Source organism: Trachinotus anak, unplaced genomic scaffold (assembly GCF_046630095.1).
Source record: "Trachinotus anak isolate AG129_WGS33_773 ecotype Australia unplaced genomic scaffold, CSIRO_AGI_Tana_v1 ptg000012l, whole genome shotgun sequence".
Lineage (NCBI taxonomy): Eukaryota > Metazoa > Chordata > Actinopteri > Carangiformes > Carangidae > Trachinotus > Trachinotus anak.
Window position 1 is genome coordinate 5,580,659 of NW_027273863.1, and position 27,903 is coordinate 5,608,561.

General features: G+C 43.0%; 1 protein-coding gene across 8 annotated transcripts in view; it reads left to right on the forward strand.

The window, feature by feature from the left end:
- The window catches only part of rnf220a (ring finger protein 220a), a 310,863-nt gene that overhangs the window by 146,338 nt on the left and 136,622 nt on the right, over positions 1-27,903 (forward strand). The window lies entirely within an intron of this gene.

The window sequence follows — 27,903 nt, forward strand, 5'->3', positions numbered from 1 at the left end:
ATATTTTAGGACTACTCTCCACAGCTCTGATAATCAAACCTGCAAACAAGAAACATACTGCAAGACACATAAAAACATGCACACACCAAAATCTAATTCTGAGCTCTCAAATTAAAACCAAAATACAACTTGCTGCAGTTTAGTAAAAGGCTGCAAATATTCACACACTGGCACTACACACACCAATAAACGATCCCATCTATGTTCTCTTGTCATCATCTCTACTGGCTCCCCCCATCCTTGTTTCACAAGCCCACAAGCTCCGCTGGTCACATTAACATTCACCAGTTGAAGGATGCCATTTGGCCCTCACGCACTGGGAATCTGATTAGTATTTGTGTGTGTGTGTTTGTGTGTGTGTGTGTGTGTGTGTGAATGACTGGTTCAGAGACCAGCCATGCTCTTTGCCATCAGCATTCATCATAGCTCTACGCTGGCAGCCCTGTTGCCAAAAGATTTACCCACATACCCAAAACCCTGGCAGCCAATGTTGTGTGTGTGTGTGTGTGTGTGTGTGTGTGTGTGTGTGTGTGTGTGTGTGTAATAAAAAGGGAGGTGGGAGAGGAGTTGTAAGAGCTCCAACACGCAAACACACAAGCATGCACAAACACTCCTCCAGACACACAAACAGCTCTCAGCATGAGCACCGACATCTCCTACACAAGTCAACAAGCTGCATCGGATCTCGGTGACAAATTAGGAAACACAGACACAGAGACGTGCTCATAGTGTCTCTCTCTTTCTGTATTATTAACGATTCACTCTCTCCTCTCTTAAGTTTATTATAGCTCTCCTTTTTTTGTCTTTACTTCACTCTTCCTTCTCTGAACCCTCCTTCATCTCTGAGCTTATGTGTGTGTGTGTGTGTGTGTGTGTGTGTGTGTGTGTGTGTGTGTGTTGGAGGGATGCATCCTTGATGGAACACATGAGAGACAGAGGCGACGACCTGAGACTGATCCGATAAAAAGACCACCGCAGGAGAGACAGAGAGGGCGAGAAAGAGAGGGATGAAATTGGGAAAATGACACCCGGTGGCTGGCTGGGGGGAATAAGAAAAGAGGAGAGAGATATCAAAGAGCACACAAACTGAGAGAGGGATGAGGTGAGAACAAAGAGACGAGAGAAAGAAAGACACTGCTGCAGGAAGCATATCATTTTAGAGACATTAGAACTTAAAATCATGTGTATTTTAACTTCTTTTGTTTACAGCAGCACCACGGCACAGATCTTGGCAAAGTACCCTATGGTAGTTGAGTCCTGAGTATGTCACCGCCATATGTGCCACCTTATCACTGCAGATTCATGAGCACTAAGACTGAAGCCAGAAATAGAAAGGGAGATGGGTGCAGGGCTCCTGTGCTGTCTTTTGGAACGGCTGAATCTGTATCTAATCAGGTTAAATCTTGGCACAAGTAGCCTCCATCTCTACCATAGGCTTCTAATGCAATTGGATGCGCAGAGGCACTGCTTACAGAAAAGAATTATGGGTTCTCCTTCACTGGTTTTGGCTGTCCAGTGGAGGCGTAAAGAACAAACAACACTTTGGTACAATCCCGTGAGGACAGTGCTCTCGCTGCTTCACACACACATTAGCTAACTAGCAGCCTCTGTGCTGCTTCACACTTTCCAGTAGCAGCCTCTCGACAGTCTTGCAGTGAGAAGAGGTTTATGATGCTCGGGATCACACAGTGTCATCACGGATTCTTTTATAAAATAACATACAAATAATTACAGCCAGCAGATTAAATCTCATAGGTTCACAGAACTCATTCCACAGGCTGCGGGACTTCATTCTTCAGGGTGCGTTCAGAGCAGCATGACATTGTAGATTTTAGTCTGAACTTTGAACCACTGTGTGTCATTAAATATGTATCTTATCTGTGTTGATATTATTTACATGGACACAATCTGCAGCTGTCATTAAAACGCTGGTATCACCACACTAAAGTAATTACACAGGACTAATAATAACCTACTGCTCAGAGCAGGAAACACATCGTTTTTGCTTCTTCCTTATTTTGGAACATCTCAATAATCCCATTCATGTGTAAATGTGTCACCGTCTGAGCTGTCTGATTGTTAGTGAATAACTTCTGATACATTTATAATGTAACAATTCTGTGGAGTCATCTTCAATCACTTCTGGTGATTTGACAAAATCATGTTAACTTAGGGGTCTGTTACTTGCTTTTTCTGCTCTCAATAGCATTTTATGGTCTTCTTGAATGAATGGGTTAGTTTTCATGATTTGAATTCTGAAGTTATTTTGAGTGACCAGATCACAAAGGGCTGCAGATGAAGGCATTAACACCTTATTGTATACTGATCACATCTGTGTTTCAACTCCCCACGGCCTCAAAGAAAACTCACTGGCCTGCATACAGTCATGATGATTTTCTAAAACCTGTCAAATCTTATTTGCATCTTCTAAATATAAACACCAGTATTTCACGATGTTGTCACCATGGAAACATGCAACTGGCAGGTGGCAGGCGATCTTTGATCTTTGACTCTCTCAAAAAGTAAAATGAGATTGTGATAGATCTGTGTAATGCTAATTTTAATATGTACTCCCCATGCAATTGATTGATTGATCGACTGATTGATTAATTTTATTGTCCACCTCAGTGGAAATCTGTCTGTGGCTTTGCCCAGTGTACAGTAAAAATACATAACACAACACACCATTAAAAGCAGGCAGCAGCAGATATGTTCTAAATACTAGAGAGCAAATCTTTTAAAAATAATAATAAAGTAACGAGTGTTCACTGGTGCAGTCATCTTGTGTTCAATGCTTGTGTGGCATAGGGAATTACACACTTCTCTATATGTTCCAGCTGGCAAATAAAAAAAATCCTACAATATAAACTTCAGATGAATTGAAGTGATCAGATCTTAAATGTGATGCAGATCCTCAACACTACTGCTCTTACATCTGTCTTGCCTTCATCCATTATCTGATCCCAATCCAATCACCTGTCACACAGGTTAATCCCAAATGTGAAGGTGATCCTTCCTTCTTTGCTTTAAAAAAAAAAAAAGGATATTAAACAACTTGAAAAATTGCTAACTTCCCTGCACGGTGTTCTGTGGCGCTCACCGCGCTCCTCTCCAGGCAACAGTGGCCTACTCTGTGCTAAGCCCTCCCAAATCCCCGCACCGCACTGGCAGGCACGTCGGCTGTTAACTAAACCCGCTAACCTGTCAGCCGCTAAACCTGAGCATAAAGGCCCCATCATGCCTTAAGAGGACTATGCATGTCATATTATTGTAAAAGCTATTACCATTTACTGTATTCACACTGTGAGGTTTTAGCAGAAGAGTGAAGGGATACAAAGGAGGGGGTTTTACAGTAAAAGAGAGCATGGAATTATGGGATGTGTGATTGGAATTAATGGGAATGCTGACAAGTGAAACAATCCGCCCTCGTCGTGCACTTTTGTTTGTTTGCAGAAGGGATTTGATGTCTTTTGTGCGACGTGTCAATGTTGAGGTTTGTGTGTGTGTGTGTGTGTGTGTGTGTGTGTGTGTGTGTGCATCTCCCCATATGAGTGTGTGACAGCTGTAGTCTGTGTACATTCTGTAGTAAGTTTGTTTACATTCTCTGTGCTCTGCACATTTACAAGGCTGAGAGATTTACTCTGAACCTGACCCTGAATACTTTCTTTCTTTCTTGTACATTTTTACTTACCATTACAGTAAATGCAAAAAAAATTATACGGCCAAGAAGTCATTTAGAAGACAAATGTACAATTGAAAAAAAAAGAAGCAGGAGTCTCTGGCAGGAAAAGAAAGAAAACACAAATTCTTTTAGCTCGGAGCGAGGGGAAGGAACGTATGAGGAAGGAGGAGGAGGAAGGGGGGGAAGAGATAAAAGAAGGGATAAAAGCAATAAGGAAAAAAAAGCAATGTGGGAAGGAAGGAGGAAAGGAAAGAGGGAGGACGGTGAGATGTTGAGCTGAAATGCAGATCCCATCTGCCTGACTGAAATAAAAGCAGAGGAATTCTTCAGACAGGTAGATAATAACCGAGCGGGCTGCAGGACGTTTCAGTTAAATAACACTGATGCACAATGTCCATCCTCTGACTGCAGCTTATTATGTCTCGTTCTTCTCTTATTCCCATCAACATATAACAGTTTTAATGTTTAATCGAGTGCATCAGCCACAGCTGTTAAAACACACAGCCTCCTCCGCCTTTCTTCTGTTCTTTTTTTGGTGTTGCCTCCTTTCTTTGTTTATCTTTATCTTTTTTCTTTTTTTTTCTTCCCCCTGTGCGCCGAGCAAATGTCATGTGTGTTGTTTCTCTCAGGGGCAGAGTAGCAACAAACTGTGGAGAGCTAAAAAGAAAGAGAAACAAATGAAAGTTGCAGCAGAGAAAATAAACGAGGAGGAAAAAATAGAGTTCTCACAAGGAGAGGATGGATGAGACTGATTCTGATGTTGATGGATGACGAGCGGATTTTGTTTTGAGTTTTGTCTCCATCTTTGGTGCGAAGCCGACATTATATCATGGTGATTTCTGCACAGACTGACACCTGTCAATCAAACATTTTAGGTAGCATCCAGATATTTTGTGTTTTTTATTATTATTATTATTATTATTATTATTATTATTATTATTATTATTATTATTATTATTATTATTATTATTATTATTATTATTAATTTCCCCATAATTTCCCTGCATTTCTGTCCCTGCCGTGGCACGTAAGGAGTTAAACAACCAGCCAAGGAGATAGCAACGCTCATCCTTCTCCTTGTCCTCACAAAAATATACCCTCCCTCACCCCCCCACCCCCCTCTCCTCTCCCACTCTCCCTTCCCCACCACCTCCATCTCTGCCTGTCACGGTCTAGTGGCAGGGTTAAGTTAAGTAAGAGTGTTCTAATAATTAGGACTGGGACTCGCCTGCCTGCCTGCCCGTGTGTGTGTGTGTGTGTGTGTGTGTGTGTGTGTGTGTGTGTGTGTGTGTGCGTGCGCGTGCGTGTGTCTTCCTGTCAGTGCTTAGCCAGATGTTAAAAGGCTTGTCCCTCTCACGTTGCCTCCCTGTCAGTCTCCTCTCTGTGCCACACACACACACACACACAAACACACACACACACATATCGGAGACTGTCTTGCGTGTGGTGGCTTTGTTTACCCCCAAGTGTGTGCCCCTCTGCCCTTCTGGTAGCTCCCCCAGGGTGAGGAGCGTCTGTGTGTGTGTGTGTGTGTGTGTGTGTCTTTCCCAGTCAATACCATCCTCCACATATCTGATCCATCCATACTGTGCACATACTGCCTAATGACAGCTGATGGTGTCTATTTATTGTGCGTTTCAGGTACTAAACTTTTGCCTTTTGCTATTACAAACATTTTAATTTGCATATTTTAATGAAATAGTCGATGGATTTAGGAAACATTTTCTTTCCATCTGTTTTTCAAGCCATTCCTTTCCCCTCCCTTTCGCTCTCTCTGGGTGGTAACTGGAAGCAAGCAGCAATTGTCTCCGTGTATGTGTGTAAGTGTGTGTGCTTATGCGATTGTGTGTGTGTGTGTGTGTGTGTGTGTGTGTCACTTGGTGTGAATCTTGTGGCCATTGTTGCGATGCTGCGCAGATCAAGGATTAGTCGCTTCCTGTCGAGCCTTTTGTCGGCCCAGCCACTCCATTTGGACACAGATCACTGTGTGTGTGTGTGTGTGTGTGTGTGTGTGTGTGTGTGTGTTTGTGTTTGTGTTTGTGTGGTGGAGTAGGTTACACAAATGAGCCACTGGAGCTGGTATGAGCCAAATGAAGGAAGGAGAGTGGATGAGATGAGAGGATTCCCTCTGTGGCATCCTGCAAAATATTCCTCTGCCTCGAAAGTCATTTCATCTTGTTTTCACCACACACCTGCTAATGCTGTGACATAACACCGCACTCCCCTCAGTCCCACTGCAGTTGTATTAGATTTGGGAATTTTTTAGAAACAGTGGAAACTTGTAAAACTCAAGTTGATCATTGTAAAGACAGGATGTCACTTTGCATCCTGGGAATTCTCTAAACAGGCTGCTTTGAAGTGGAAAATGAGCATTTCTGTAGCACACACTGACGCAGTCTCTCTCTCTCTCTCACTCGCTCACACGCACACACACACAGAGCCAGGTCCGTAACGTCCCGAGCTCCAGAATTCCACTTCGTTCCCTTGGTGATGTCAGCTTCGGCCAATAAAAACCCTGCGTTAAAACTCCACTGAGCCTCATACAACTGCAGCACACCTGGCAACACAGCACACATTTAGCTTTTAATATCTGTACACACACACACACACACACACACACACACACACACACACACACACACACACACACACACACAAGCTCACATAAGGTCATGCACTGCCTCAGCCCTGAACTTCTCTGTGTTTTACATTGGGTAACAGTTGACAGTTGAGTTAACTTGTTCAGGAAAGATGCAGGATTTCTTTGCAGCACAAAAGCTCATTGATTTTTTTTGCAGAAAACTTAAATATAGTGAACCTGAACCATCTGTAAGTGCTCGTAAAAGTTCCTAGCTGTGGTGAAATAAGTGAATGGCATTGCAAAAAAAAAAACAAAAAAATAAAACAAACAGCCCCAACATATTTATCCTCCTCCAAGAGAAACACTTTTGTATTCAAGACAATTCAATTTTATTCATACAGCGCCAGTTTACAACAGAAGTTATCTCAAAGCACTTTTCAAATAGCACTTTCCTTATAGTATTATTTACAGAGACCCAACAATTCCCACCAAGAGCAGGCACTTGCGAACAGAGGCAAGGAAAAACATCCTTTTAAGAGGCAGAACCGAGCAGAACCGTACTCTGGGTGGGCGGCCATCTGCCTCGAGAGAGGGAGAGAGAGAGAGAGAGAGTGAGCAGGAAAGAAAGAGAGAGAGAGAGAGAGAGCAAGAGAGACTGCAGGGGAAAAACCACCATGCAATAATTGCAATAATAATGGCAGCAGTAACAGCAACAACAATAATGATAACTGTAATGCTGCTACTGATATAAGTATAATTACAATTACTGTGACAATGGTGGACAGCACTGTTGTGTTCTCTTACTTTACCCCACCGTCCACAGTTTGTCAAATCTTTGTTCACTCTGGGAGAGGTGCAGTGTGCACACAAGAACAATGGAAATGATGTCTGAGGGGGATTGAGAAAAAAATAGAATAAAACTAAATAAAATAAACAATGAGGTCAGCGTAAAATAACATGACAGGGTCAGTCAGTCAATCCTTCTACAATATCTGCCCTTATGGGCCTCACACATTTGATCCACTGGGTCCATAGTTTCATAAATTCAGTTTTCTGCAGACAGAGAAAAGGGGATCTTTTCAATATCTGACCATGCCCTGTGAGCACGTTTTTACAAGCAGAAATCAAACTACCAAACATATGTTCATCTTCTCGTCATCGTCGCCTGAAAATCAACACTTCCTGAAAACAGTGTGGAGAGTGATGTTGGAGCAGACGTTAAGAGTCCCTGTGTGTTAGGCAGGAGCAGAGATGTGCTCCAGAATCCAGACGCCTCCTAATGCAGATGTGTTAAAAGATTCTTCTTCTCTCTCTTCTCCCAGCTCTCTTTCTCTATCCTTCTTCTTCTCTTCCCCCTCCCTCCTCCATTCTGTCCTCATCTCCTCCTTTCCTCTCCTCTCCTTACCCCCCTCCTCTCCTCTCCTCAGTAATCTAATCTGCAGCCAGTTTGTGGATGCAGTCTAGTGTGACAACCCCCCCCCCCCCCCCCCCCCCTCCCCCCCCACACACACACACACACACACACACACACACAGAGACACACACACACACACACACACACACACACACTCCCCCCTTGCTTTTCTCACTTTCACACACACATACACAAACAGCAGGCCCATTTCCAAAAAGAGTCCACTTGCTTGGCAGAGGGGTCCCCCCCTTCCCCCCTTCCCGCCTCCCCGTCTTGGTCACACCTTCTTTAATATTGAATTATTCATCAAATCTGATTGGTTCCTGCTGATGGTGGCCATGATGCATGTGAACAGTTTGTGTATGTGGGGGGGGGGGGCTGTTGTTGGTTACTGATCGTTAGCTGTTTGTAATGCACTGTCGCTTCACAGAGCTGGACAGGCACACACACACACACGGACACACACACACGGACACACACCTTATTTTTTGACGTGGCAAAATGACTAAACCACTTGCACCTGTAGCTTTTTAGGAAGTGAAAGGCATCTTTTAAAAAGGAAGGAGGATTTTTTTTTCAGATGTTATTATTTAACCATGAAGTATTTATTTCCCTTTTTTTGAAGTAGAAAGTTGCGGTTAGTGATAAAGTCACCTATCATCCTGCCATCACATTTGATTTCTTCCTCCTTGGGTTTTAAAAGTTTGAGCAATCCCAGGCCAAGCGAAGCTGAGCATCTGCTGCAAAAGTCCCTCAGAAAGGTGAAAGAAATCAATAATGGGTGTTTTCTATGCATGCCAGAGTGTGTGTGCACGTGTGTGTGTGTGTGCATGCTCTGTAGATTTGCATGCACCAGAATCTATACTACTCAATATTGGGAGTGCACTGTGGAAGCTGCAGAGACTTAAAGGTCTCATAGAAGCCTGTTTCCTGTTTTATTACCATCATTTCCTCTCAGCGTGAACTACTTTCCTCCACTTTTCATAGGAAATTCTGCAGAAATCTGTTTCGAAAATCCCCCACACGGATGCTAATTCCCATTCTAACAGTATCATGACAGCCCCTCTAAACTGCTCCCCATCAGAAGGCCATCTGCTTTAAAAGGGGGTGTCCTCTCTAAGAAAAGTTCCCTGCATATCTGCAGTAAAGGTGCTTCAGCTGAAAACATAATGGTGCACATCTCTCCTGAGGCATGATCGGGTTTATCCATGATATTCCCCATACTCCTGCTGTGTGTGTGTGTGTGTGTGTTTGTGTGTGTGAAATTGCATTCACGCCGTGGGCTTTGTTAAAGGCATAAACAGTCGATGATCACGGATTTGCCTGCACTTCAGAAAAAAGACGTGGATAAAGAAAAGATGAGTGTGGTGATGTTTGTGCATGTGTGTGTGTTCGGTATCTCACAAGCCACTTCACGTTGACCCTGTGGTGCCTCTGCATATCTAAGAGGCATTAGAGGGACACAGGAGTCGGTCTGTCCGCTGGTGTTTTTATTCCTCTCAGGTACAGGCAGCACACTCATAAAACCACAGGTGTGAGCTCAGGTGATGACCTTTGTATCAGGTCACATGATGAAAATGAAGGAAGAATGATTCATTTAATGGACCTCTGTAAAAAAAAAAAAAATTCAAGTTACCTCTTCAGGCTCTTCATCCTCATTCTCCTTAGTCACACCCCCCCTCCATCCTTTCCTTTATCCACCCCCACCTCTCTCTTCTTCTCCCCCGTCACCGGGTGTGTGTGGAAACCCAGCCCACTGTTGAGCGGATGAATAATTTAGCGGTGTGTGTATCATCTGTTTACCGTGCTAATCCATCTGTCAGCAGGCACCTATCGATTCGCGCCTGCCTGGTAATTGTGCATCTGCACCACACACACACACACACACACACACACACACACACATGCATCAGTAGACACACACACAGAGCTGTGCACCTATATGATGTGCAGGTTAGCTCATATTCAGATGCTGGAGTTGCTGGACACTTCATTCGCACTGGGTGAAACTGATTTTAGGGTCAAGGTCGCAAAAAAACCTCCGACCTGATATTGGAGGCAGCAGCTGCAGAGACGTGTGGATTTTATTTTGCAGACGCACAGGATGCGTCTTTTCAAAGTGAACTATTGTTCTTCAGTATCAACTAATACTGGCTGCGATTCATGTTTTCGTCTGTAGACAAAAACAGGAAATGCACTTGATGATATGAAATACAGCTGCAAATGCTCATGCACCCACAACTGGGGTATAAAAGCAGCAAAGCTTGAAAACATAACAAAACAAAAGCATTACATTGTGATGTTTCCATTACTTTTGAGTATAGATTATAAAAAGCAAAATAACATATACTATATAAGTGACTTGAGTACAAAATGTGAATTGCATCTGCAGTTCAGAGTTGGTGACAAGAAGTTCCACTGAAAGCCACTTCCTGAATTGACTAAAAGAAGAGTCACCTCAGCTGTTGTGCAGAGTGGAGACAGCGGCTTCATCAATTCTGAATAAAATCTCAAATCTGACAAAAGAAGTGAGAAGTGGGTAAAAAACTAAGAAAAACGGACACATCCATCTCTCCCTCTGTTGTTTCGCTTCAGAATTTCTGCTTTCGTGCCTGCTGTTGTCCCACACGGTGATGTGATAGTAACCAGAACTGTTTCAGCATGTTGATGAATTATCTCTGTTTTCATTCTCTCTTTACACCTGATTAAAAGCTTCAGACAGAGGAAACTGTGTGAGGAGATTTTACCAAAGACTCCTGGATTTGTTTTGTCACCGGAACACAATTAGTCTCCTAAACATCAGTTTAAAACTTCAAAAGCTCCCGTACGTCTTTTCTGTAATATTTAAACTGGCAGTCTGCACAGGCTCTTCTCACTTATTATTATTTTTCCCTTGTCTAAAATGTGCTGGATCCTCAAAGAAATATTTCTGGTGAATCCCAACATGCTGATCAAGGAGAAAATAGTCTTGTACAGTAAATACTTTTTTTTGAGATGTTAAAGGAGGCGTAGTAATAGATACACACACACACACAGAGCGGAACGTAGTACTAGAGAGCGCAGCGCTACATCCATGGGTGACCATTGATGGTTGTAATTATCAAATGGCTGGTTTTAAAAGCTCATTGATTGATGTCATTAGCTCCATGAGTGATTACTAATTGCTGCTGTAGTATGTTAACTGCACAGGATGTATGCACGCGTGTACACACAGACACACACACACACACACATATACACACACATACATATTTTTTTAATCAGTGGAAGGATGGGAAGTCATTGAAACACATCTACCCATTTGTGGCCAAATTTCCTAATTGGTTTCTTCTATCTCTGCTTGGCGTGTGTGTTGCGTTGGTGTGTGTGTGTTGCGTTGGTGTGTGTGTATTGTGTAAGCTGTGGCCATTTGATGTCAGGTGGTGAAGATAGTTGCAGTAGTTTGCCACAATGAGATGAGAAAGTCAGGAGCAGGGGGTTAATCTGGTGCGTGCGTGTGTGTGTGTGTGTGTGTGTGTGTTTGTGAGTTTAATTGCATGTGTCCATTTTTAACCTCATGCATTTCATTCTTTCCTCTTTGCTTTGTGTGTCCCACCCTGAGTTACGACACTTGCCAAGGATGTAGGCAGATCGTGTTCTGTTGTCCAAACCTGGCTTCCACACACACACACACACACACACACACACACACACACACACACACATACACTCACATATACGGACACACACACACTCAGCGGTGGACGCAGCGGGGTTCATTTCGATGTGGAATGTCTAATATCACATCCCTGCGGCAAAATGTTCGGAATCCTGCCCTCCTGGAGAAGCGTCACATCTTTGTGTGTGTGTGTGTGTGTGTGTGTGTGTGTTTGTATATGTGAGTATGTCTCTCCATCTACATGTTTGTGTGTGTGTGTGTGTGTGTGTGTATGTGTGTGTGGCTCCATCTGTATGTGTGTGTCAGGGGGTGTTAGAAGCAGGCAGGGGCTTAGCAGAGCAAAAGAGAGCAAATCTGTCAGCTCTCCCTGGGCAGACAACCCTTCTGACCCTCATTCAAAGACATATTGATTCTCCTCTACACCCAACAGGGGAGGGTGTGTGTGTGTGTGTGTGTGCTTAACACAGCCTGATCTTTCCTCCTTGCTTCCTTCATAAGCAGAGAGCCTCGTTCCTGCAGCGTTGTTAAATAAAATAAAATATTTGATTGTATAATCGATGAGGCAGTTTTTAATAATTCATATGAGACACAGACACTAAAGTGGAAGATACAGATTATTTCAACAAGTAAAACCACACGTCTGAAAACACAGCCTGACCTAGTTTGCTCTTCTTTAGGGTTTTTATCTGTCTTGCTCTGTTTCCTGTCTGTTACACACTCAGTTTTGGTTCTGGAAGAAAAAAAAAGAAAAAAAAAAGCATCAGTGGGTGAACAAACACAAACCGAGTCGGCCGCAGAGACAAGCCTCTCTCTCATCTTCGCACTAACACCATATTAAAGCTCGCTGTGCACTTGTTAGCTCTGCTTTGTTTTCCAAGAAGAAGCCTAATGACCTGTGGGACGTCGCCAGTCGGGGCCATGCAGACTGTTAGGGACGCTGTGTGTACTTTCACATAATTGTCAGAGCAGTGTCGCGCAAAGACTGGGTCCGGACCTCAAGGCCAGCGGTGGGAAGATTAAACTCAACCCCCCCAAGCCATACTGAAGATGGTGTTAGCTGAAGGCTGTGGAGAGTGAAGGGAGCTCATGGGCTGGTCCATTATAGGACAGTGATACTGACATACATTTAAACAAAGTACAAACAGAAAAAAGTCTTTATTTTGTACATAAAATAATCTGTAAGGCAGGTGAGCGCTAACAGAGCAAATTCACAGAGCTGTGGATTTACAGGGACGTGGTTGTGTTGTGACTAAAAGCTAGAAAACAGGATGAAGATTGTCTCCTTTGGTTTTTGTCTAGAAGACAGGCCAATCGTTCAGTTACAGTTAGTACAAATAACAGAAGGAAAAATGTTTCACAAAAGAAATTACACTGACTTTGCATCAATGTCAGAGAAGCTCACTGCACGTGTGTGTGTGTGTCTCTCTGTGTGTGTGTGTGTCTCTGTGTGTGTGTGTGTGTGTGTGCGTGCGTGCTCACCATCAGGTCACATGTCTTGTGACATGGCACAGGCAGCACAGTGCGAGGTCTCCGGTAATGGCTGGTCGCTGGGGGCAACCGGTCATAGCAGTTTGTGTGTATGTGTGTGTGTGTGTGTGTGTGTGTGTGTGTGTTTTGGGGGGGGGGGGGGGGGGGGTAAAGACTCCTACATGGTGGGGTTGCTGTCTACAGCGGCTGCAGCATAATGTCGACAGGCCACATGCTGACCCCGCTCCTGCCAACACACACACACACACACACACACACACACACACGGTCAGTGGTATAAGCTGAAAAGTGGCGGCTGCAATGATGAAAGGCAGGTGCACCGACGGGCCGTCGCAGTAAGAGGAAGAGAAAACGAGAGAGGACAAAAAGAACATGTGAAAGTCAAAGCAGGTGAAGAACAGTGACAGACTTCACGTGGAGGATGATGATGATGATGATGATGATGATGATGATGATGTGCCGATTGTCTCATAGCCAGACAGATAAAACACTAAGAGACAGGCAGCATGTGTGTCGTCTGTTTGTGCGTGTGCATGTGTAAGTAATTAATGCAGTGTAGCACCTGAGGGCTCGTTGACCACCTCTGTCCCGCCGTCACTGTGCTCATAATTCCCATCAATACACAGAGAGGTGGCACGCACATCAATAAGTGGTCAGAATGCTAATGGTGGCATTTCAACAGAGGGTTGACGAATGAACCAAGGACTTTTTTTTTAACCCTCACAATCCTGTAGATTAAAAGGGGCAGGACACACAGACTGTGCTGTTAGCTTTATTTCCTCATGATGCCTTAAACACTGGTAACATTGTGCGCGACATGCGCAGTGTTCTGCAGCGTGATGTGGTTGTTGTGTGGCCTCTGTGCCAGGTGGCATCATGGGATTTCTGGTGATTTGATGAGTGTTGATAGAATACAAGCTTCATGATAGTTTGACACGCAGTATATAGTTCTTTAATTTCTATTAATTTCTATTATGACATTTCAAAAAAATGTGTTCTTATAGCAATTATTAGGATGATTTCCTCTAAATTACTGAGCAGCAGCAAATCAAAATTGGCATGTTTCATATTTTTCTTTGTTTTTCTCTTTTTTGTGTATCTACATTTCACCAAATACCATCACATTATGATTACAGATGCATACCAAGGAGACGTGACACTGTCTTCCACTTACACTAACACTTAACTCCCGAGTTAAATGTTGAGGAAATTAATTCTTTTAGGTGAACAAAGTGTTAAAATTTGAGGATTTGAGAGACTAAAATTCAAAACAAACGAAGATCAAAAAGCACAATATGCACACCTTGTCAGATTCTGTTTCCCTCTATCTCCATGTTCCTTTGTCACTGTCTCCTCTGTCTCCCTCTCACACACACAGACACACACAGTGTGGGCCACAGATGGCATGGTGGTGTCAGGGTGAGAGGGGTTTGTTAGGATCAAAGAGCTCCAGTGTGTGGCCCCTCCACCCTTCACTTGCTTTCTTCTTCTCTTTCTCTTTCTGTTTGTCATTTTATTCCTCCCCTTCCTCTGCTTTCAATCTCGCTTCCTCTCCCTCCCTCCTCCCCCCTTCTCTCTCTCTCGCTCTCTCGCTCCATCTCTCTTCATTTTTTCCCCTAATCTGTCCATCAGAAGTGTTGATAAATTATTCATGCCTCTGTCTGTCCCCGACGCCTTGTCACCTCTCTCCTCCACTCGCCAGCTCCTCTGCTTCCTCTCTCCTCTCTTGCCTTCATCCCTTCCTCCTCCTCCTGCTTTGGTCTCATCTCCTCTTCCCTCCTCCTCCTCCTCCTCCTCTCTAGTCTTGCAGAAAGCTCGACCACACACAGTCTACCATCAAAAACCAAAGTGGGACGAGTTAATAAAAAGATTTGAAATCATCGCAGCCCCTCTCACTGATCTTTTAACGGCTTGGTGGGACAGAACAGAATTTGAATCTTCTTAATATTACGCAAGATTTCCCTCAGTATTTTTGAGGCTGCAAGCTTGATGGACAATAAATAGTTTCCTTTAAAAACATAATTTCAGTCCTTTGTTGGAGGTTAAGATATTTGTTTAAGCAGCCATTTAGCTTTATTTCTGCATCAATAGCTCATATACATTCAATTCATGTTGCAAAAGAAAATGGATAAAAGAAAAGAAAAGGGCTGAAAACCACTAAAGACCTCCTTCACTATCTCCTTCCTTTCTTCCTTTCTTTCCTGAACACCCCCCCCTCCTTTGCATCCCATATCCTGTCGGATGGAGTGCAGAACACAAAAGAGTAAAAGAGAGAAAAGAAGTGAAAGAGGGAGAGAAAAGACAGAGAAAGGTGCAATAGAAGGAGTAATCTTGTGGCTAATCCAACATTTTCTCCCCAAACAATTAAACACTGGTTTATGTCTGCTTATACTTAGGAGCTCTTATTTCCAAATACACACAGGCACACACACACTCACACACAAACACACACACACACACACTCAAATGCATTTTTCAGAGAGATAAAGTTTGCTGTGGAAAGCTATTAATCATAGGAAATCCAGATGAATACAAAGTTAGGGAGTCTAGTGATTAGTGATAAATTGCCTTGTATTTCCCCATAGGTGGTGTGTGTATATGTGTGTGTGTGTTTGTGTGTGTAGTGAGGAGTGCATCTTAGGTATCTGTCTGTGTGTGTGTGTGTGTGTGTTGGCTGATACAAGGGTGTAAAGCACTTGGGCTGAACCCTTGGGATATTAGAATGCGGCTGTGTGTGTGTGTGTGTGTCTGTGTGTAGGCGTGTGTGTGTGTGTGTGTGTGTGTGTGTGTGTGTGTGTGTGTGTCACATATGGTCGCTCTCTCAAAAGATGGGCCTGTCTCAACCACTCTCATCCCCTGTTACCACAACGATTAATACATTTTAAAAAATGTCCCCTCCACTTTCCCCCAGTGCCGGTCTCACACACACACACACACACACACACACACACACACACACACACACACACACACGTACGTGCACGCACACTGCTCACTATTCAGTGGAGGTTACTGCTACATCAGCAGCACGCACAGCACTGCCTTTAGAGGCTGATCAATCTGTGCTGCTGCTCGCACTGATGAATTACAGAAGTCAAGACAGAAAGAGAGAGAGAGGGAGGAATGGAACGGGGGGGGGGGGGTGGAGGAGGAGGCGAGGGAGTGGGAGGATGCAGAGAGGGAGGAAGATGAGAGGAGGTGGGTTAAGGGTAGAAAGGCTGGGTGGAGGAGCTGAGGCCGAGGGAAACGTGGGCAGTAGGTGGGGATGAGGATGATGATAACGGTGTTGACGAAGGATGACAACACTGTTATCAAAGTCAGAGAAGAAAAAGGAAAAAAGTGGTGACGCAAATAGAAGAAGAAAAGGAGGAAGAGAAGGGGTCTTTTCAAAATAAAGGAGGTACAGGAGAACAGACATCACATGGATCTCTCATTGAGGTGTCGTCAGTCCAGGTTCAAGGACAGACAGACTGAACTCATCCCTAGAAGCACAGACGCGTGGATTATTGTTCCACTTTGACAGACAGGAGGAGTTTATGGTCAGGGAGACGCGTGAGGCCTGAATAGACGTCTTTGTTTGGCAGGCGGGAAATTGTTTTACAGAGTGGAGACTTTCTGACACTGTTGTTTTAAAGAGCTGTCATGAGGGTTTGAGATTGATAATACATGTGGTGTTTTCAGACAGTGTTGCCAAGAAATGGGGTCAACTGAGCAATATTTTATCACCATATATTCTTCTGATTCTCACTTGGGTTCTCTCAATTCATATTTGAGATCTTCACACAGAACTACATTGAAAAACAGAGCTGTTTTTGCTCAACATGGTTTGTATGGTTTATTAGAGGCAGATCAAGTTTTTTTAAGGTGTTTAAAATGATGAAATTCTGCAGAAAAATCAAATTGATTTCATTGGAATCGCTGTGATTAGTGGTGCTGTCCTCTGAAGGAATGGAAAGCTGCAAGATGCTACTGTAGCTGTGTCGCACCTTCCACTTTTAACCATCCACTGTCAGTGTAAACTGCTCCAGAAAAAAAGTTGTGGCTGTCAGACAGTTAGGAGACAGGAACTGATGGTAAAAAAATACATCTTTTGAATAAAAAGCTTGTTTCCTCTTCAATAAAATGCGCCATTGAATGAAATGATGCACAACTCTTGAGTATAAAATACCATCCAGGAGTAAACCGCCCATTTGAGGATGTAGTTCGTGGTGCTGTTGTTGTTTTGCATTATATGAGCAGGTGCTTCTATTATTTCATCCACACCATCAGTGAGGCTAAATTTCAACAGCACAAACTACATCCTGCTAACTCGTCATACAGTCGAATCAGCACCGTTCTGAAACACTTGCAATAAAAACTGATCATTAAAACCTCCATGAAGGGCCTGTTGTATTAGGCTGTGTTTGTTTTAGCTAGATGTTGCTAATAAACTGTCAGCTGAGTGGATACGCCACAGTGTTAGTTTTTCTCTCACACTGATTGTCTGCCATCCTCGCTCTCTCTCTTCTTGCTCTGTCCTCCCCATCCCATTTGGTTTTCTCACATTTTTCTTCCCATTGAAAACATGATTAAACTTTAGAGTAGGTGGATTTACCTTCCACTGTGTCTCAGACAATATGTGAAATATATTTCCCCCCCTCCCTCCCTCTCCCCTCATCGTTGTCGGTGATAAATCCATAGCTATCTATGACAGCTTTGTTGCTGCTGCGAGGCCCCTCCTGCCTTGTTTGGCTGTGATTCCAGCCGACAGCTTTAGGAGCGTGTCTTTATTTAAGAGCTGCTGTAATTACACAGGCTTTAGCATATGTAGACGGCCAGATATGATTCAAACCACCAGAACGGGAGGAGAAGGGGAGAGGGAGCTCAACGGGTGAATGAGAAGGGAGATAAAACACAATGGTGGGAAGAGCAGGAGCAGAGAGAGAGAAAGGGAAGAGATGGAGTGAGCGAGGGGAGGAAAGAGACAGAGAGGGAGAGATATGGTGAGCAGGGCAGACTGATAGAGCAATTGAGAGACGAGGAGAGGGCAGTCGGGGGGGGGGGGGGGGGGGGGGAGAGAGATATGGTTTGGCAAATAAAAGAGGAGTGCGGCGCTGCTGCAAACTGTTCGCCTTATGATGCCTCATTAGGGCTTAGGGCTGCAGATAGTGCCTGTTAGAGAGATCTATGGCCTCAGCACTAAGAGAGAGAGGCAGACGGGGGGAGAAAGAGGGAGAAGAGCAGGGCGAACGGAGAGGCAGATGCAAAAACACAAAGCTGAAACCTACAATATGGAAAAGAGTGAAGCATTTTACCAAAATATGTGAGAACAGTGAGATTACTCCAAAGGCCACTTGCTTGTTCCAGAGCTTTCGACCATTTCACCCAGGGTCTACCAGCCGGCGGTCAGCTGTCATGAAGCTGTGGATTGTTCAGAGCTCTTTAAGGACTTGTGGTTCATGTCGGCCGCTGTGATTCCAGTGTGTTCAAAGGTGCTTTACTGGCACGACAGTTTGAGAAACACAATATTCTGACTCTTGAAAAACTTTTTGCAACAGTGCAATTTTTGCAACAGTGAAATAGAAACATCTTTTTTGCATTTAAGTCACATGACATCCAAAAACACTGCACACTATTATCTCCCAAATGTCCCTGATATATGGTCTCCGCCAGATATAAGGGGTCTGCCTTTCTGTCATTACGTGCACCAGCTGCAACGGCTACTACGGTGAATGCAATCGAAATCCCCGCCCAGGCACTTAGCAGATGCTGAAATTAGGTCTCTCTGTTTAATTGGGATGAAATGGCGAGAGGAGAGAACCCGGCTTTATTCGCAGAACAGCACTCAGTGGAAACACAGACCATTTGCAATTGTGTTTTCTTGACTTTTAAAAAAAAAGAAATCGCTTCTATTTTGCACAAAACTGCATTGGAAACGCTGCGAGTGACATTATTCCTGCTAGTGCTAGAGACTGATGTTTCATCCCGTAACATTTATGCTGCTCCCATTTGGTAGTTTTCAGGAATGACTAACTTTTATTCAGTGGTGTGGGTTGGGGTGACATTGGGTGACATTTGATATCAGATTAGATACAATGTTGTATTTCAGCTGTACACTGAAAATACCTAAAAAAATAGACCTTGATCAACAAGTCAGAGTCAGGATGTGTTTTACCAGTTCAGGTCTTTACTGGATGATGCTGCAAAAGTTGAGTCAGGCGAAGAAGATGTTGCTGGACGACCCTGCGCTTCTTTGGCTGAGTCCTCTGCGATGGGATCCAACACGATGGTCTAATTGAAATGAATGAGAAAGACCGCGTTTTTGTGACACTGTGCTAATCTGAACGTGAACTAATTTGACATAGCAACAGACAAGCAGGAAGAGAAAAGAGCAAAAGTGCTAAATGGAGAACAAAAGGACAGTGAGAGAGGGAGCAGAGCAGATAAGGAATCAGACGCCGTCCAGGCGACACCGAGGAGAAAAGAGAAAGACCAAAGAGCCCTAAAATAAATGTCCCCTTTTCTTCAGCATGTGTAAGAAAGATAGCAGATAGTATATCACCAGGCTCCACAGGCACTAATTAGGAGCCAGATTTTAACAAGCGGAGAGGAACAGTGAGGCAGAGAAAGAGAGAGGGAGGGAGAGGAAGAGACAGGAGGAAGGCTGAAAGAGGACCGTTAATCCACCGTCCATTGTCAGACGTTACAGGAAGAACCGTGCTGGATGTTTCGCCATGGGAGACAGCCATAAATCTACCACGCAACCTTTACACGCCGCGCTCACAATAACGTGCAGACGCAGCCGTACATGATACCGGGTGACACAAGTGTAGACACCCAGTGACAGATTGCTTTCATCAGAGATGCCACACAAATCAACTGCCCACCACTGTAACGCACACCTACACACACACGCAAACACGCACACACTGAGAAGGGAGCGTAATCAGGCATTTTGTTGCAGTTATCCAAAGTAGTAAATCAGAACCTGTTGTTTCTATTATCAGAGGCTATAGTGCTTATCTGCAAGCTACAGGTGTGTGTGTGTGTGTGTGTGTGTGTGTGTGTGTGTGTGTGTGTGTGTGTGTGTGTGTGTGTGTACATATGGTCTGATGCTTTTCTTTATCTTGTAACCACACAGGCCCCTTTGTGGTCTGTTGCTGATTAGCTGTCTGTACACATGCCCGGCCGTAAATTCACCTATGTGAGCGAATATTAGTGCTAATGAGGCATAAGTAAAGGAGGAGAGTATGTGTGTGTTTGTTTGTGTGTGCTAATAATTCCAGTGTAATTTCCATAGGGGGCTTAGTCCAAGTTTTCTGGGGAATTTATGAGGATGATTCACAAGAGCTGGATACCTGCTTCCTTACAGGGCCTCAGAGACCACTACGTTACACACACGGCGCACACATTCTTGCATACTGACAACACACACATGAACATATGCATTAGCCACAGCCATGGTCCTCACCCCTACTAGGATCTCTCCCTTCCCTAATAATAACACACACCTGAAAACAACGGAGCTCCTACTGTCCGGCACACCTGCAGACACAAACACACAAATTATGCACACAACTCCCACTGCCTCTCCCAGGCCCAAACGTGCATGTTCTTCATCCTAACCACCGTCATTTCCCTAAGTGCCGCTTACGTCGCCCCGGAGGATCCCCTCTAGATGCTGATCATAGTCATGATGCGCTGTTAGGCATGCAGGACGCCCTGCAGGATGCTGCAGAAGCTGTGGTCCAAGAGGACAATTGCTCAGGCCTCAGACTGTATTAGACCACCATGCTGTGTTCTTTAGAGGTATGAAAATAATATGACTGTGCTCAATGCAGTTTGCAGGAATTTTGCTGTGATTTTTGCCAAGGTTTAGTCCATATTCATAGAGAAGTTCCTAAAAGGAAATTGCCTTGGCTGTGTTTTTTTATTATCTCCAGAAAAGTAGAATGTCTTCAGTTCATAGGAACAAAAACTGGACCATAATGTTTTTGAACATATTCATCACTTTTTCTATGAAACTAAGGTATTTCCTTAATAGATTAACATCGAAGAAAAATTGTGATTTGGGTTTTAATGTATTTCATTGTATGTAATGTAGAAAAACATCACAATCTTACCACACTCAAACATACAGTATTTTATAGTATCTTAAAATCAAAATAATATGCAAGCTCCTTACTGAGAAAATATATGTAATTTATATTTCAATAGTTGATAAAAGTTGATAATGTGAACACATTAGCAGGGAGTTGCCTTAGAGTTAACACAAAATAACCTCAGCAGTTACACCTAATGACTGTACACCCAACTAACTGACTGCAGTTTGGTGCAGACTGGATTTACCTGAGCTTTTTTTGCTGAAAGCAGCTTCAAACAGGAATTTTATGAGAGCTTTAACAAAACACCTTTCACATTGCACATGGTAATATTTTCCATTGTTAACATAAAAAAAATGATCAGTGCAGCTTTAAATTTTGATTTTTGTTTTACTTCCTGTGCATAGAGAAGTGAACCAACTGGGACAAACAGGTTGAATCTCAATTACTCCGGTGAAGACATTCCTCTCAGTTGCAGTGGATGTTTCCGGCGCCGGTCAGTTCAAACGGTTGAAAAGTGACTACAGTGCCCACTAATAGGGGTTTAACTGGGTAGGAAACGCTTGGTCTCCCTCTCATTGCTCTTCCTAATGGTACCTATTGACTGTTTGTGCAATCAGAGTACATCACTATGTATGTACAGTAGATTAGAGAGTGGAACAGCAGCCTCTGCCTCTGCCTCTCTCTCACACTCTCTTTACATCTGTTTATCTCTTTCATGTTGTCTCTCTTTCAGCTTGTGTAATTTGCAGTTAAATTGAAAGCTGCTTTACTGGCATGGCTGTCAAAGAATTAACCATGTTGACAAAGCAGTTCACAATACATAATGATCACAACAATACAAAGAAATGATTAAGGTATAATGCAATCATTTATGCTGCCTTTGTTTCTCTTTGCACACCTCCCTCTTCCTCTCCCTCTCTGTGTAGAACAGCAGGTAAACAGTCTCGCAGCTTGTAGTGGTTATGTGATTCAGTATCACAGCGCGTTTCCGAATGGTAATTTGCAGAAATGAAAACTTAATCAAGCATGCTGCAGAAGTGGCCCTGAATAATTTAGCAGTGAGGGGAGGATGAGCGAGGGGAGAGGGAGAGGATGGAGGGAGGAGGGCGTCAGCCCAGGGAGGAGAGGGAGGTGAGAGGAGCTTCTTCTCTCTGTCCTCCACCCTTCTGCTTTTCTTCCTGCTGCACCTGATCTGTTTTTCTTTTTTAGCTGCCATCATTTCTTTCCTTTTTCTTTTCACATTTAAGTTTTCTCCTGCTTTAAGACATGCTCCCTTTCATTTCCCTTTTCTTCTTCTTACCTGCCTTCCTTTCCTCAGTCTTCCTTCCCTCATTTCCTTTCCTCATCCTCCCTACTCTCCCTCTTGTCATTAGCTTGTTTCTTTTTCAACCTTATTTCCTTTAATAACCTACTTTCTCTCCTTTCATTTTTCCTCTTCTCCTCAGTTCTTGCCATTTTTCCTCTGCTATTATTCCTCTTCTGCCATCCTCCCACCTTTCCTACTTTATCCATCAGTCCTTCCCTCCCTTCCTCCTGTCTTTCTTCTACATACGATCCTACCTTTTGTGATATACTTGCCCCGACAGTACATAAGCAGAAACAAATCTTAATTCGGACGAGTTTATCTTTGTCAAATGCTTTCTGAGAGTGTAATTGATTACTTAGCCCTAGTTAAACTTTTAATATCTTCCTTCTCCCTCTCTATCTTTAATTAATTTCTCATCCTGAGAAAGAAAGAGTTTCATTAATACTAAAGCCATTAGTCTTCCAGCAGGAAGAAAGCCGTTACAGATGACTCCTACAACCTCCGAAATGATTGCAGAGATAAACATTTTTCTTCTTTCTACTCAGTCTTTGAAACGTGTCTGACAAATGCCAATACATGCCCCCCTTTGTTAATGCTCCAAATCTTTTCCCGCGTACATGAATAATGAAGCAGGACCCCACATCACAAAAATGCCATTTTTTTAAATGCACTACAATGATTTATGTTGACCGTCAGCATCAGTATTTTTACTTTATTTAGGTGAATATAAACTTATTAATTATTTAAGAAGTGACTGTTCAGTATTTTTGTATTTCCTTTTAGTCAAACAAGAGAGAAAACAAACTTTTATTGTATAAAATTATATAAATTTAAAGGTTCCCATTGAGTCAAGAATGTGTTTTGCTGATTGTTTCTTCCCTTGGATTTTTTAGCTTCATTGTGCAGAATGATGTATGAAGAGTTTGTTACCAGAGGATACTGGATACCTGTGTAATGTATACATGTGTAATGTGGAGACTTAGGGCCTCCAGTTCATTTACACTGACAAGTGTAGAAGAAGAAGATTCTTTTCAGGAGAAGGTGAAATTTTACAGGATGTGATTTTTAGATTTTTCATCCAGGTAATTTAACTTTTTGTGAAAAAAAATAAATATCAGACACAAATTATTAATCAAAGCACAATAATTTAATGTGTTTTAAAACGTGTTGAGGGGACCTTTAACTACTTATGGAAGCACCTTAATCAAAAAAGAGAGAAACGTGAGACATTTGAATTTCTGTTGAATCAAATTACAAATTTCTGTAAAATCATAAAAGAGTTGACTTTTGTCCTAGTTTTCATAGATTGTTCTATCTAGGATGGGCTTCTTCAGTGTTCAACAGCTATGCAGCATCTCAGGAATAATTTATCAGTAAAACTACACATTAGTCTGTGTTTAATTATTTTTCAAAGAGATTAAGTTAATCTGCTGCAAGAAAAAATGTAAAATATGTGTTAAAATGCTAAATACACACAGTTTGTTTTCTAGCTGCTCTCTCTCTCTCTCTCTCTCTCTCTCTCTCTGTCTGGCCAAACTATATACTTTGGCAAATTGGAGCGAGAATGAACTGCAGACCCAGACGCTAGTTTGTGAAAGCTCTGCGTTCCTCTTCTCTAATGGAAATTAAGGGCCATGCATCTGTGGGTGTGTGTGTGTGTGTGTGTGTGTGTGTGTGTGTGAGAGAGAGAGAGAGAGAGATGTGCCATGCTTTTGTGACATGGCCTCGCAGGGCTCAGATTTTATTAAGTACCCTTTAGAGAGAGAGAGAAACAAAACAAGGGAAAAGTCTTCCTCTCTCACTCACACTAACTCTCTCTCTCTCTCTTTCTCACACACACACACGCATGAAGACCAGACTCAGATTTTTATTAAGTACCCTTTAGAAAGAGTGAGAGTGAGACAAGAGGGGAAAAGTCACTGGCAGCATGGTAATCAGGCTCGCTCACCGAGCGACCAAGAAAAGAGGAGAGTTTGTTAAAGGAGAAAAGAAAAGACAGAGAGAGGAGGAGAGAAGGAGGAGGAGGAGTGGGGGGTGTTTTCAGTACTCTGAAAGCAGAAAGAGAAAAAAAAACTGGAGTAAAGGAAACTTAACATGTCAACAAAATGCAAGTTTTCTTAAAGAAAATGAAACTCAGTCAGTATTAGAAACAGGTGTCTTTTTTAAGTGCTGCTTTGACACATCGATTTTTTCTGTTTGTGTGTTCAGGCTGTTTGTTTGATCTGTTTACACACTGTGTGTGTTTAAAAGACCATATGGGCCATCGAGGCATTTTAGACATCAGGTGTTAATGACTCATGTCATATTATGGGAGATTTTCAATGCTACTACAAAAACAAAAACCTGTCATTTTTGTACATATCACAGATTTTTCCTCTTATTTCAACATGAATTATGTTCAATTACACAAGCAGGATATTGTTTAAATACAATCTTGGTGGGGTATAATTTTTTAAATTACATTATACATGGGTGAAGCACTAAAGCTTGTCAGTGCATTTGGCTAAAATGTTTTTTTTAAGGCGAGGCATCGACTTTCTGTTTATCATCACAAACATTTTCTTTGTTTCTGTCTACATGCTAAGGCTCTCGTGTGTGACAGGCTAGTGTAAGGCAAAAATATTCTAGCAAGTAATACTTTGTGAGTGTAAGCGTGTATATCCGTCACAGTATGTGTGAAACAGAGAAATAACAGAGCTGTAACACAGACACACACATGTGAGGTGGAAGTGAAGTGCCGTGAAGAGCAGGAGGAGAAAGGGGGACAGGAGCAACAGGAGATAGTGGGAGGAGGAGGAGGAGGAGGAGGAGCCGGGTGATACCTTGCATGACTGCGCTTTCCCTAGACGAGGCCTGCCACACACACACACACACACACACACACACACACACACATACATGCTGAGCGACGGCTGGTGTGCGGGTGGCTGTCTTGTTGGCAAGGGTTTCTGATTTCACGGCCTACTGGGTGGTGGCATTCAGCTTCCATCAGGCACCCCTCTTTCAGCCTTTCAGCCCCCCCCCCCCCCCCCCCCCCCCCCCCCCCCCCCTCCACACACACACACACACACACACACACACACACACACACACACACACACAGACCCATCCCCTCGGCCCTGTCCACCCAACACCTCTCAGTTTCACATAATGAAATTTAGTAAATTAAATCCTAAACTCGTGACTTCAGATGATTGGTAACAGGTATAAATCGGTGCGTGTGTGTTTGACAAAATAAGCAACATGCTAAAAGAGTGTTTCCATAGTGACCCCCACCCCCCCTTTTCAAAAACATTTGTTTCCCATTTTTAGCCAATATACAATTACGTGTGGCCAGTTGAGCAAGGCATCGACTCTGCAGTGTCAGGGTCCAATTCCCTGAGTGCAAGTCACTAAATGGCCCCTGGTTTGGAGAGGGAAAGCTGATAATGCTGACAAGCTGCTTTTCTTTCACTGAATGGTGAGGACAGACCCCCTGCTTTCCCAACACACACACACACACAAAAAACACACACACACACACACCAAGTGACAAGGAGAAAAAAAAAAAGAAAAATGGTGGACTGAACATTTGCATTTTGAGTGGGTGCGTCCCCTAAAGTTGAGGCAGATGATGCATGCTCAATCTGGCCAAATGATAATTGATAGAGAGAGGGAGAGGGAAAGACAGAGAGAGAGAGAGAGAGAGGGAGTGGGAGTGGGAGTGGGTGGGGGGTCCTGTCAGCTTGTGTCTGAGTGGGTCAGCTTGGACCGAGGGCTCCAGAGGTCAAGAAACAAGAGGTCTCATAGACACACACACACAGGCACTGAGGCTACTCTGCAGTTTCTTTCTCAGGCATTCAGGCTTTGTTATGTGAGAGAATTTAGTGCTCAGCAAACCAGCTCCGGTCAGTGAGAGATTATTGGACTTCATGAAGCTCTCGCTCTCTGTCTCCTCCTCTCAGAGCATCCAGTGGAAGGTCTGTGATGAGTGCAGGTCACAACAAAATTATTTATAGCTTTGTTCCGTTGGAATTCTTCTGTCTCCTTTTAATTTTGAACCAATGAAGAGGTTATGTGATAATCTACAGCTTTAATCCTTAAAGATCAGACACAGACAAAGGAAGGCTGATAATATTCTTTATTTTTATTATTGTTAATAAATTCCAAAAAACTACACACTGAATTGACCTGTGTAGCCAAAGCCTGATCTTACATCTCTTACATATATCTTTATGTGATATATTCCCTGTGCCATGGATCTCCAGGGTTTTACAAAAAGAAGACAAAAAGACAAATACACATTGAAGTTGTAAATACTACATCTGCAGCTGAAAATAGTCCCCCACAGATTTACTCCAGTGTAGTGCTATTTGACAAAATAAATTTATAGCCTTTAAAAAAATGAAACTTTGAAAATTTGTTACCCATTTTTAAAGAGCCAGATTTTCTGTGGGAACCAATGAGCTTGGATCTGAGGGCCACAGAAACTGATGGTTGGTTTTTAATGGGATTTGCTGACAATTAGAAAAATATAAAACGTTCACACGGTCGCTGCTATAATATTGATACACAGTTAAACTGTGCATCTCAAAATGACTCCAGTGTGAATTATGATAACGTATAATTGTAACACTTCTATAGCAGCTTATTTCTGCTGTATGTATGTTAGTCATCTCTCTAAAATGTTATCAGTTTCTTCCAGAGGTAATTGATTTCTTTAAGAGTAAGTTCCCACTGAGACGACTCACTGTGCTACAGTATGTGTGTGTGTGTGTGTGTGTGTGAGAGAGAGAGAGAGAGAGAGAGAGTGTATGTATGAGGTGTAGACACCCAATCCATCCTCCTCTTCCTCACCTCACTTAGTTTTACAGAAACACTAAATGAAGCCCTGTGTCCTTTAGATGAAGCTCTTCTTTTGATTTAACGCTGCCCCCCCCACCCCTCGAGAGAACCTGTTGAAAAATCCCTTCCCTGGATTCAGTTTTGGACAATAAAGCACTGTCCAAACGTAATTAAAAAACCTGCACAGTCCTTTTCTACAAGCTGTTAACCTCTCCTGATACTTTTTAGGAATTACGCCATAAAGCCCGGGAGTTTTTAATGGGCACAAATCAAATATGGTCCCACGTTAATTTAATTAAGGCCTACCACCAAAATGTCCGGCCTTGGTCCAAATATTTGAGGAGAGCAATACTTTTTCCCCCTCCTCCAAGTTGATTAAAATATGTGATATTTCACATTAGTTTAGTTTTTATGGGCAGTGAGGTAATTCATTGTCAGTAAATGGCTTGTCAGAGTGCACTGTGAGTGATGTAATGCTATGAAGTCTATCGTTTGAATTGCCTTTACGCCTATTAGAGAAAATCGACTTCTGGGCCCATTATTTGATTATCTTGCAGGAAGTTTGGAGAAGGCCATTGGCATCATGTTATGGGAGGGGACCACATCTTTCAGTTTTACAAGTGGGCTGATAGTGTTAATACTCTTCCTGCGCTTTTCAATTTAAGATTAAAAAGGCCCAAAAAAATCATTTGAATGTCTTGTAGAAGTAGAAATGTTTAACACACATTGTCTTTACTTTGACCATATGTCTGTACAATATGCGAACACCTCTCCTCCGACTCATTCATAACCTTTAATTAAAATATGTCAGGTTCCCATTGGCTGCAAATGTACTTGAACACGTTCCTCAGGTCCCGTATCAAGGT